At 45.5% G+C, this 12494-nt stretch overlaps 1 pseudogene; it reads right to left on the bottom strand.

Moving 5' to 3' along the window:
• Nucleotides 1–2305: 2305 nt before the first annotated feature.
• On the bottom strand, nucleotides 2306–12063 carry LOC101439414 (synaptogyrin-1 pseudogene; annotated as a pseudogene).
• Nucleotides 12064–12494: the final 431 nt, after the last annotated feature.

Below are 12494 nucleotides of genomic sequence, written 5' to 3'. Positions count from 1 at the left end.
GATTTCTTCAAGGTTCATCCATGTGGTGGCATGTATCAGAACTTCATTTTTACAGCTGAATAATATTCCATTGTATATTTCCACATTTTGTTTATCTACTCATTGGTTGATGGACACTTGGGTTGCTTCCATCTTTTGATGTGCATCTTAGTTTGGTCTGTGAGCCTCTCTCTCTGTCACTTCTGTTACAGGCTGCCTGGCAATGGAGCTTTATATCAGGGTGAGTTCCCACCAAACAGTCCTGCTCCTGCAGTTAGATAGAAGCCAGGGGTAGAAGTGTAGAAGCCCTTTCTCTTTGGGGACATCCAGTCCCAGCAGCACAGTACAGCTGTAGGTGTGCAGCCCACTCTGAGGCCAGCTTGATAGTTGCCTGCCTTCCACTGAAAATCTGCCGGGGTGTGGGGTGGTGGAGGAGGGGGGAAGTGGGGACAGGCAGTGCCAGCTTCACCAGAAACAAAGGAGTTATTTACAGTTTATATTTTAATTGGTATAACAAGCTTCCCAAGAAGTTGTGTAGTTTAGAAATAGGTATGGACCTATTTAGAATACAAATAGGTTAGTTTTTTTCCCCCCAAATTAAAAAAAAAAAAAGCATCATTTTGGAGGAACACTGACATCTGCCATGCCCAAGTGCCCAAGTGCCTGCCTGGCCCTGCAGTGGCGGCCTCCGGTGTAGATCCCCCATTAGTCCCTCTCTCCAGGGCCCCATGGAGTAGGATGTGGGCTGCATCGTTTGCCATGCCAGTCCTGATAGGGTTGGGGTGGGGGGTCCACCCCTGAGTCTATTTCACTGTCTATCTCTGCCCGAACGCCCCCTCTCCCCCAGGGCAGGGAGATACTGGACCTGGGGTTCTTGGCTCTTGTGCTTTCTGTGGCATATGACAGGTTAGAGGCCCTGCCAGGAGCCCGAGCTTCCCTCTGTGGCAAGGACCCCACCCCCCACCCCCGCACCAGCGGCTGGTGGAACCGGCAGTGCGCCGCAGTGCCGTGGACTCTGCACAGCGTGCGTGTGCAACGTCCTTGGCACCGACCGGGGACCCTCGCAAGAGGGGAGGACCCGGGAGCCCTGGCTAGGCAGCGGAGGTCGCCTGAGCGCTCGCGGGCCTGGCGGCGAGCCGGCGCCCCCTCTGAACTGCGCTGTGACCGCCTCCGCCGGCGCCACTCACTTGGGAACCGTGCCCAGCACTTCCCTTTGCCAGCCGTTTAGGGGATTATTTTTGCACCACAGATATCTACGTAATAGAAAGCACTGTTGCGTTTATGCAGCACCTCTCCCTCTCCGGAATCCTTAAACCCCACGGCTTTGCGGTTAAGGCAGCCACTGTTGCGCTCTCGGCATCTGCTCCCGCGCGCTCAAGGACGGAATTCCCAGGAGGCCGGGGCGGGGTGGGTCTGTGAGGGGGGACCCGAGGTTCCCAGCGGTGGACTCACACTTTGGCCCGGGCGGGGAGAGAGGCTGGGCCAGGGCCCTCCGGGCCGCGGAGCCTGGCCACCCAGAATCGTCCTGGGCGTGCCACACCAGGGACAGGGCGGCCAAGTCTTGGGCGCCACGGGAAGGAGAGGCGGGACAGGAGTGCCCAGAAACGCCTGGCGTCGTCCTGACCTTCTTCCCGCAAACCGGAGTTTCCCGGTCATCCACAGGGGAGGGTTCCTCCAGTCTTTCCTCTCCTGTCTGGGCTCCCCTGCCGTTGAGCCAGGCGGAGGCTGGGCAGGAGTGTCAGCGCGGAGACTGCCTGCTTGGCCCGGGCGACCCGCCCACAGCGGGCCTGGGACTTCAGCAGCCTCAGCTAGCTAGAGAAATACTTTTCAGAAAGGAGGGAAAGGGGGCAGGGAAAGCGAGAAAGGTAAGATAGAAAGAGGAGGGAGAGAAGGAGAGGGAAGAAAGGGGAGAAAAGCAAAGAAAAAAATGTCTGCAAAGACCTTGACTGTCTTTTTCTCCCATAAGATATCACAGTGGTGCATTATATTGATGATATCCATATAATTTTAATTGGACATACTTTAGACTTAGTTGGTACTGGCATTTGCATGTCAGAGGATGGGAGATAAACCCAACAAAAATACAAGGGCCTCCTACGTCTGAAATTTCTACGTATCCAGGGGTGTGGGGCATGTTGAGATAGCCCATCTAAAATGAAGGACAAACTGTCGCACCTGGCTCTTATGAACAAAAAAGACGTAGTTGGCCTTTTTGGAGGCAACACATTCCTCATTTGGGTGTGCTATGCTGGCCCACTTACTGAGTGGCCAGAAAAGCTACCAGTTTTGAGTGGGGACTGGCACAAGAGGAGGCTCTGCGACAGATCTAGGCTGCTGTGCAAGCTGCTCTGCCCCTTGGGCCACATGATCCAGCAGATCCAACGGTGCTGGAGGTGTCAATGGCAAAAAGAGATGCAGTCTGGAGCCTTTGGTAGGCCCCTATAGGAGAACCACAATGCAGACCCTTAGGATTTTCAAGCAAAGCCCTGCCACCCTCTGCAGATGACTACTCTCCTTTTGAGAAACAGTTTTTTGGCCTGCTGCTGGGCCTTAGTAGAGCCTGAATGCTTAGCCATTGGCCACCAAGTTACCAGGAGACCTGGGTTGCCTATCATGACGGGGTGTTGTCTGACCCACCAAAACATAAAGTTGGGTGTGCACTGTTGTAGGAAATTGGCTTACCTATTTGTTGTTTCCTGTTATTGAACAAAATGTTCTAAGTTGCTTCCTGTCATTGTACAGAATGTTCTAAGTTGCTTCCTGTCATTGTAGAAGATGTTGCAAGTTGCTTCCTGTAGCAAACCACTGCTCGTTAACTTCCAAATAAATGCGATGTGGAAACTAGGGTTGAGGCTCTCAGCTTCAAAAGCCGTGAAGTCGCCTCTTCCCATCTTTGTTTCCTCTCTTGTGTCTTTCTTTCTGTCCTTTTATTTCTTCAGTTCTGCAATGCCTTCCCTTCATGCAGACCTATCGCTGAGCTGGTCTCAGCAACTGGTGCCTGGAGAGGGAACCGAAGGGGAGAAGCTGGATATTGACTTAGCCTGTGAATGGGATATGGCCAGCAATAATATTGGCTTTCGGTGGGGTTTGTGGCAAAGACAACATTCTAATTGAGAATTGAGGACCCCTCGGGCTTCAGTCACAATTGTGGGAAAAGGCAATAAGTACAATATAAAACAGCAATTGTGTGCAGCATAGGAAGACCTGCTGAAAGTGAAAGGCTTAACCCAATAGTGTCTGGTTACTCTGAAGACTGCCATCCTATCCAGGGGTGGATTGCAAATACTAAAAGCAAGACAAAAATGATGGACTGTTGTGAATCACCCTCTATGGGGGAGAAATCTGTGGAAGAACATATAGGACACCTGCCAGCAGTGACAGGTAACTGTCTGTCATATCCCTGCCCACTCCTCTAACATCCTTCTCAGGACTGTTGAGATAGATGCCTCGTGAAGATTCAGAGCCATACAATTGAGACCTGAGAAGAAGCAGAGTGGCTCCACCAGAAAGGTGAACATCATGAGTACCAGACCTTGTGGTGCCTAGCCCAGTGGTTCCAGCTGCCTGTTGTTTACCAGCAGTTTGTGGACATCACCCATGGTTGTCCTTCATGCCCACTTCAATGACGGTGGCATCAGTCCCTTCTTGCACTTGGGAAGGGCAAGATATGCTTTCACTGCTACAGACACTACATCAGGACTCTTATAACAAGCCAGCTATTGTTTTCTGCCTGGAAAATGGGTCCTCACAATAATGGACTAAGCTAATTCAACACTGAGTTGTGTCCCCAGATCCAGTGAAGATGCTAAGAGCAGGATCAATGAAGGCATTGAAATTATGTGATAAACTTCTGGCTGCCCCACAGCCCAAAATGGGGAATTAACAATAATTTGTTATTGCCTATGCCTCAAACTATAAAAATTGGGGGAAATGAGGTCATTATTGATCAAGTACTGGCCTATAAAGCCTTGCTGGTAAGAAATCTTAAGCCCATGAGAGATAAATAATCTGTTAGTTGGAAGTTTGTATAAATCTACTGTAGTTATGGATTAAGTATAAAATGCTGTTTTCTGATTTGACATTGTTACTTAAACGATAAGCACACAATGAGCCCTTCAGGGTATGAGGCAGTAAGAAACCACCTAATCTGCCTTCGTTGCTTTATAAAAACAAAAAGGCGGATATGCTGTGGGAAATTGCTTACCTATTTATTGCTTCCTGTTATTGTCAAAATGTTCTAATTTGCTTCCTGTTATTGTACAAAATGTTCTAAGTTGCTTCCTGTTATTGTACAAAATGTTCTAGGTTGTTTCCTGTTATTGTAAATTACCTTACTGTAGATGTTGCAAGTTGCTTCCTGTCATTGTAGAAGATGTTCCAAGTTGCTTCCTATAGCAAACCACTGCTTGTTAACTTCCAAATAAATATGATGTGGAAACTAGGGTTGAGGCGCTCAGCTTCAAAAGCTGAGCCTGGTCCCATCTTTGTTTCCTCTCTTGTGTCTTTCTTTCTGTCCTTTCATTTCTTCAGTTCTGCATCGCCTTCCCTTCATGCAGACCTATCGCTGAGCTGGTCTCAGCAGTGCACAGCAGCATTCCATTATAAAGCGGATGTGGTATATATGAGCTAGGGCTCTAGTGGGTCCTGAAGGTACAAGTAAGTTATATGAGGAAGTGACACAAATGCCCATGGCCCCCCAAACCTACCACATTACCCCTCTTTCCCAGCCCACAGCTATGGCTTCTTGGGGTCTTGCTTACAATCACTTGACTGAGGAAGAGAAAACTCAGGCCTGGTACCTGGTAGTTTGGTCAAGAGAGCACTGGCCTAATTGTTACTTGAGGTCATTTTGTGACCTAAATCATCAGTAAGTGATTGCATCTCTGGATGATTACATCTATGATCCATTGAGGAGACTGCCTTCAGTTATGAGAGACGGCTCATCCAATCAGTTGAAGGCCTGAAATGGAGAAGTGACTATTTCAGCAGTCAGAAGAGAGAGAGTTTTCACCTTTACTTCAGCCAGCCAGCTCCTCCTGGGATTCCTCAAGGGCCTTTATCAGAGCCCCTGGCTTGCAGCCTGCCCTGTGGAATTTGGTCTTGTGCACCCCCACAGTCACAGGGGACAATCTTATAAAAACTCATAATATTTACAGATATCTCCTGTTGGTTCTGTTTCCCCAGAGAACACGGACTAATACACCCCAAGGAAACCAGCATTTTAGAACTAGCAGATAATCGTCTTGAAATCATTATTTTAGCAGAAACTGAGTGATGACTTCTCATCAGTTAGGACAGCAAGTAAGCCCTATCTCAGCACCCAGAATCTGTCTCTTCAGACTATCAGGGATAAATTGAACAGATCCTTATTGTTACCTGGAAAACCAGCAAGTGGAATTTTCTGGGGGTGATAATAATAATTAATAATAATAATAGCGAGAATAGGTGATGCATACTGAGCCCATTCCAGTGTTAAGAATTTGACACCCAGCTCCCAGGGGCACACAGGGCTGAGGGCAGAACAAGCCAGCAGGTCTCTCCCCTGGTCAGGGACTGGTTCCACAGGGATCCAGCTTTAAGCCAAGGAGGTGCAGTGAGACTTGTGCTGAGAGAGAGGCTGGTTCTCTGCACTGAACGTGGGAGGGCTGGACCTGCTGCAGCCTTTTTGCTCCCAGATGGAGCCAGGGGCAGAGGTGGTATCCATAAAAATACTGGACTACACTCAGAGTGGACCAGCTTGGGTTACCAGCCCAATCCCAAATCAGCCACCTGCCGAAAGGATGGAATTACGCTGAATGACACCCAACTCCTGGAGCTGGGGTGAGCTCAACCCACCACACCTTGGGAAGAAGAGCTGTAACTAGGAGGAATTGAATCCAGGCAGGTCAAAACAGCAGATATCCACTACAATTGCTTTGTTTTATTTACAATTCATTCCAAATTCCCTGATTAACAATAAAATCAAAGTTATTATTTGTAAACTATGGCTGCTTAACAAAACACTCCAAAACTTATGGTTTAAAATAAAAATGTGTTCTATTTCCCATGATCCTTTGCCTTGGCCGGGTGATTTCTCTGCTGGTTTTGCTTGCGATCAGTTATGGGGCTCCATTCAGCTGGAATGTCTAAGATGGCCTCACTTACACGTCAGGCAGTTTAGTGCCGGCTCTCACCTGGCTCCCTGCATTTCTACTGCAAGTGGCTTTTCATCCCCACTGGGCTAGACCAGCTTCCTTCAGTGGCAGTGTTGGGGTGACATTCAAAGAGAGCAAAAACAGAAGTAGCCAGGCTCCAGAACACATTGATCAAAGCAAGTCACGGTGCCAGTCCAGGCTCAAGGGTTGAGTAAATAATCTCCATCTTTCCATGGGAGGAGCTATAAAATATTTTGGCTTTGATTTTCAGTGTAGTTATATTTTCTCTGAGCACAGCTTTAACCCTGTTTGTTAAATACTTGATATTGTTCTTACTGTCTTTATTCGTAGCTGGTAACTTTTGTTGATCTCCAGTTCGACCAGGAGAATGACTTTAGTTTGCAAGTTATTCAATTATTTTTTTATAGTCATTCATACTATTGTTATTTTTGTTTAACGGATCATTTTGCTACTTTCCACCATGATGGGAAGAATATGTCTTGCCCTTTTTTGGAGTTAATTTAGTTTAGTTTTTTTTTTTTTTTAATTCAGTATATGCTTGCTTTTGTAAATGCACCATGGTGCAGAAATTGGAACGTGTATCGGTTTATATTTTTTCAAACATATACTGTCTACGTCTATTCTCCACTTGTCTGTCCAGTGTCTTATAGTGCTTTCCTAGAGGATCTTTGTGGCATAATTAGGGGGTCATTATGTTGCGGGGGGGTGAGGAAGAGTTGAAATAAATCAAGAAATAATTTCCATAATAACTACAGTTGACTTCTGGAGTCCTTGGGAAGTATACAAACAAATCCAAACACAGGATTCTCTATTCTCACCCTTAACTATGATCACAGAAACAATGTGCTTGTTTTCAGACAATGTCATGGACATTTTGAAGACAATCTGTTGGTTTCCTTGTTGGTGGATGGATGTACACCGTTGGCTTGGGGAGATGAAAGTAACAGCAAAACATAAGGAAAAATATGGGAAGTGGCAAAAAGTTGTGAATCAGAGAGTGACAGAGATGAGGACAGCTGTGAGAGGGGGTCAGGAGGGAGACCCCCTGGTCCGCAGTGGGGATGAAGGGCTTACAGCCTGGCTTGCAGCCTGGGCAGTTTCCTTTAGTTTGAGAAGAAGGGCTTGCTCCTTGGGTACAGAGCTTGTTAAGTTGAGGTTACCTCTGGGCTTCCCGGTGAACCAGAGAGTTCCCATTTTTGGTTGAGCAAATTTCCTTAGGACTTTTTGGTGGTTGCTGATAAACCTTGTGGGTTTTGATATTTAGTATGACAAGGGCTGATCTTGAACACAAAAGGGTGGTCTGAGTTTGTTTTCCAGAAGACTGGAACCCCATGGCCTGTCTCATGGAATCATATGGGGACTCCGGTAGTGTCCTGAGCCTCTCTCTATGAGTGAAGAGCGTTTTATTAAAATGTCAGAATACAGCTCCAGTTGTTGTAAAAACTCAACTGTCAGGAAGTGCTGTGGCTCAATCAGGTGGGCTCCCGTCTACCATATGGGAGGCCCTGGGATGCAAGGAGGCCCTGGGTTTGCGTCCCAGGGCCTCCTTGTGAAGGCAGGCTCACCCGTACGCTGCAGAGAGCCACTGACCTGGGTGCCGTGGAGTGCTGCCAGCCTGCAAGCGCCGACTCAGCAAGGTGACACAACAAAAAAGGCAGACAAGCAAAAACGCAGAAGAAGGCGCAGCGAATGGACACAGAGAGCAGACAGCAAGCAAAAAAAAAAAAAAAGCCGCAAGGGGGTGATAAAAAAACAACTGTTTTTCTTCTGAAAATGTTTGATAGTTAATAGATAAATGGATGACCTGCCAGGGTGAGGCATCTCTTAGACCTTAGAATTCAACAACTGGCTTCCTGAGCGATATCTGTCCATGGCCGAGGTAATATCCAATTCAACAAAGGGCTAAGTAAATAATACTGTGGTATAAAATACATTATTCAGGATGGTCCAAACCCTGAGAAAGTCTTGAACTACTTTCACATCTTGATCTTAATTAGAAAAAGGTATTTTAACCCAAAAACTACGAATATGTGAACTTAGAGGCATTAGTTATGGAAATTAAAATCAAAAGCATCAAGCTTTGCATTTCTGATTACATATTCAAATCATACAATTACAGTGTGTAAATCAATTTTACTGTAGTTGGAAATAGCAATTAGACATAGACTTTAAAAATTCAAATCATATATATGTTGGGTGATATTCCATGACTTCTCCCCCAAGCAGAAAAAAATCTGAATGGGAAACTATTGCCTGTGGCTTCTTTCTTTATAGTTCTTAAAATAGTTCAGTTGTATCCTATTTTCAGCTTAGGGGGAGGCATGAGAAAGAAATGAAGGTGTCCCCTTCAAGTGTTATAGCATTTAGTGCCACCGTTTCTAGTCTTTAGAGCATCCAGCATTTTGTCTAAAGAAGGGGTTAAAGAAAATGGGGGTGGAGTTGAGAAGTGGTTGGTAGGGTTGGTTAAACACCAAAGAGTGGTTCTTTACTAGAGTAAGTAAGTAAAAAGAACCTGGAAGTCATGAAAACTCCTAGCACCCAGACTGTGGCCTCTAAGTACCATTCCTAAAAAAAAGAACCAAGGCTTCTTGGAAAATAACAGATTCCCAGTCTGGGACAGGAAATGTGTAATATGAACTTGGAACATCTTGTGCCAGAATGGAAGGATGTGCTCCAAGATTGATGGAGACTGGTCAAGAAGACGTTAAGTGCTAGCTTGGAGACATTCCCACTGGGAAAATCTGGAATGATATGAGCATAAAGAATAATGACAGCAATAGATTATAACACAGTGAAAAGAAAAGAATTTGAGTCCTAGTAATACTGCCCCTCACATGCCCCATAAAAAAAAGAATGACAACAAATAAATATAGAAGAAACATCAAAACTAAGAAAGTCACTTTTTGCAACAAATTTTGTTATATTTGATTCAGGCAAACCTCATCTGTAGATGCTAAGTCATTGATTATAATGTGGTTGGAAAGGGATATGCACACAGTCTCAAAGTATCACCCCACAAATGATTTAATTACGAAGAGAAGCGCTTGGGCCTTTATAATGGAAGAATCTGGCAAATATCATTTTTATCAAATGATCCAATTTTACTGCCAATAATGGCACCAGCTAACACGTGGTCCTCTTGAGGAAGGGTGCACCACTACCTAGAAGTATCCTTGCCAAAATGTTTAACCTGACTCTAATCATGATTAGATTTAGGGACATTCTACAAAACAACAGACTTAGATTCTTTCAAAATGTCAGTGTCTAGAAAGAGCAAGAAAATCTGAGGGACTGTCCTGGATTAGAGGAGACTAAAAGGACATAACAGCTAAACACAAAGTGTCATCATTGACTGGATCTTGGTTCAGAAAAAAAACAATTATAAATGGCTTAGTGGAGACGGTTGGGGAAATTTGAACTTGGGCTCTCTATTAATTGAAAGTAAACCTAAATTCCTTGAATGCAATAGCTTGTGATTGCGTAGGGAATGACTTTGTTCTTAGGAGCTACATCGTAAAGTATTTAGGGGTAAAAGCATCTAGATGTCTACAACTAATTCTATGATAATTTAGCTAAAATGAAGTACGTATGTGTTATAAATAGTGATAAAGCAAATGCAGCATAATATTAACAAGTGGTATGTCTCAGGGCTCGCCAGAGAACCGGAAGCAACAGGGTGTGTGTGTGTGTGTGTGTGTGTGTGAGAGAGAGAGAGAGGGAGAGAGAGAGAGAGAGTTATTATAAGGAATTGACTCACATGATTATGAGGGCAGGCTGGCAAGTCTGAATTCTGTAGGGCAGACAGAGGCTGAAAATTCTGGAAGAAGTGATGTTGAAGTCTTTAGTGTGAGTCTGTAGGGAAGGCCAAAGAGCAGTGGAGTGTGTAGTCTCCCCCCCCCCCATAGTTTAATTTAGGGTTTACTGTTTGTGTTGTGCAGTTCCATGGATTAAAACATTTTTTTTGTAAGTGTGTACTCTTGAAACAGAATTCCTTCTGATCCTTGAAACCCTCAGTTCTCACTTTAAAACCTCCAACTAATTGAATACAGCCCACCCATGAGGCTGAGGGTAATCACCTTTTCTTAAAGTCAACTGATTGTAGATGCTAATGCCATCCATGAAATACTTTCACAATAACAACTAGGCCAGGCTTTGACCAAATATCTGGACTCTATAACCTAGCCAAACTGATACATAAAATTAACCACCACATGGTAAATCTTGGAGAAGGATATGTGGCTGTTTATTATATTATTCTTTCAAATTTTCTGAAAGTTTGAAAATGGTTAAAACTCAAGGTTGAGGGAAAAGAGCTGGTCAGAATGCTATTTCTCCATATAAATAAGTTAGATGAGTTTTAAACAAAAAGAATAAATTTAGGCGCAATTATACTTTGAACTAATGTCAATATGATTGTAATAAGACCCCCCTTTCCTTAAATAAACACTCAATTAATTTTTGTGCATGTTTAATTTTTATTTCACATGATTTAAAAAAAATACTTCACCCCATCTACTCTGATTCTTCCCCATCTCTCCTCTACCATTGGTTCTTATGTAACTTTCTAGAGCTTATTTTTGCTTACACAAGCAAATACAAAATGCATATTTTGTTTTTTTTCCTCCTCTACACAAGATAGCATACTCTACATAGAGTTCTGCATCTTGCCATTTCCCCCTAATACTTTTCTCATTCTTTTTTACAACTGCATAATATGAACATAATTTATTTAATGTTTTCTTTTTTAAAAAATGTCCATTTTATTGATATATATTAACAAAGCATACAAGCCATCTTAACATTGCCTTTTGAAGGAATTTGGGTTGTTATTGTCTTTTGCTACTATAAACAATATCCCAATGAATATCCTTTTTTTTTTTTTTTTTTTGCTTAATAAATGTTTACTGAATGAATACAGAAGAACAAACAAAAGAGGCAATGACTAAATGGGTTCGAGTGGGAAGACTTAAGTGGTTCAAGCCAGCCCTCCACTGCCCTCAGGCCACAGCACCCTGGCCTTCCGACCTTCTTGGGGTAAATATATTCCCCCACTAGGCTGCCCCTCAACCTCGCCCCCAGGCTAGGTACAGGGCTCCCTGCACCTGCAAATTGGGCCGCAGATGGCTGTGCCGAGGCAGGGAACAGCGTGCTATACTCCTCCTGGAAGGCAAGGTCCTTGTATTTCCGCACGGCCAGGGCTGCGCTCAGGCTCCGAGTGAAGATGGAGAAGGAGAAGGCGATGGCGGCCCGGGCGGCGTCTGTCCCTTCGTTCAGCGGGTTGTCCTCGGGCTTGGAGACCTGCCACTGGCTGGCCGGGCAGCAGAAACCCACGAACCACAGGAAGGCCCAGAAGGCCCAGATGCCGATGTCAGAGAGGACGGCTTTCCTGCGGTCCTCGACGCTGCTGATCTGCGGGAAGTACACGTCCAAGGCCGGGTGGAGCAGGCGGGTGAGCACGGCGAGCAGGCGCGTGAGCAAGCGAGCACGCCCACCGCCACGCCGCAGCTGCAGGCGCTGGGGTTGCGGTTGTAGATGCAGAACTCCTCGCCCTCTGAGGGGCTGTTGAGGTAGCCCTCGTTTGCATGGAGCCGAACACCACGATGGAGAACACCCAAGACTCGACGCGCAGCAGAGGGTGCGGCTGCCGGAGCAGGTGCGGGGTCGAAGGCTCCCCGGCCTCGCAGGCGCCCTACGCGCCCCCTTCCACCGTGGCTGCACCTGTGCGGCGCGCACCGCTCAGCGCGCACCACGGGCCCCAATGAATATCCTTGAAGAGATACCTGTTCACACACGGGTACTGGGTACTGCTATTACTATCTGTGGTATTAAACATCGGAAGTGGAATTGCAGGGTCTCCAGGGCTAGCTTTTATCATTTTATGGCGATTGCTAATTGTGCTCTTCTTTGTAAGGCTCCTTCGCTTATGCATTCACCTCCATGTAGGAAAGTGCCTCCCCACAACCACCAAACCTATGGGTTTTGTGTTGTGTGTGTGGTTTTTTTTTGCCAATTTGATAGGTGAAAAACGTTCCTTGGAGAAATTTAAATTTGCCATGCAAATGAGGTTGAGCGTCCTGTCATATGTTTATGAAAACCTGACTTCATAAAGCTTCTGTGAACTCTTTGTTCATGTCTTTTGTCCCTTTATTATTTGATCATGTGCATATTATGGGAACAAGGGCCTTACTAGAAGAAGCAGAGGTTACACAAGTGTGGGAAGCTTGATCTGGAATAGGGGTGTCAAGAGTCTTTAACCTTGACAGCCAGATACACTAGAGTGGGTGGGCAGGTCAGAGCTTGTGGGAAAGTCCCAGAAGCTGGGTGTGTAAACGTGCTTCTGGGGGAATTGTGGTCCAGAAC

Source organism: Dasypus novemcinctus, chromosome 18, assembly GCF_030445035.2.
Source record: "Dasypus novemcinctus isolate mDasNov1 chromosome 18, mDasNov1.1.hap2, whole genome shotgun sequence".
Lineage (NCBI taxonomy): Eukaryota > Metazoa > Chordata > Mammalia > Cingulata > Dasypodidae > Dasypus > Dasypus novemcinctus.
The sequence above is the reverse complement of the archived record's forward strand: the minus strand, read 5'-3'. Positions and strand labels throughout refer to the sequence as shown.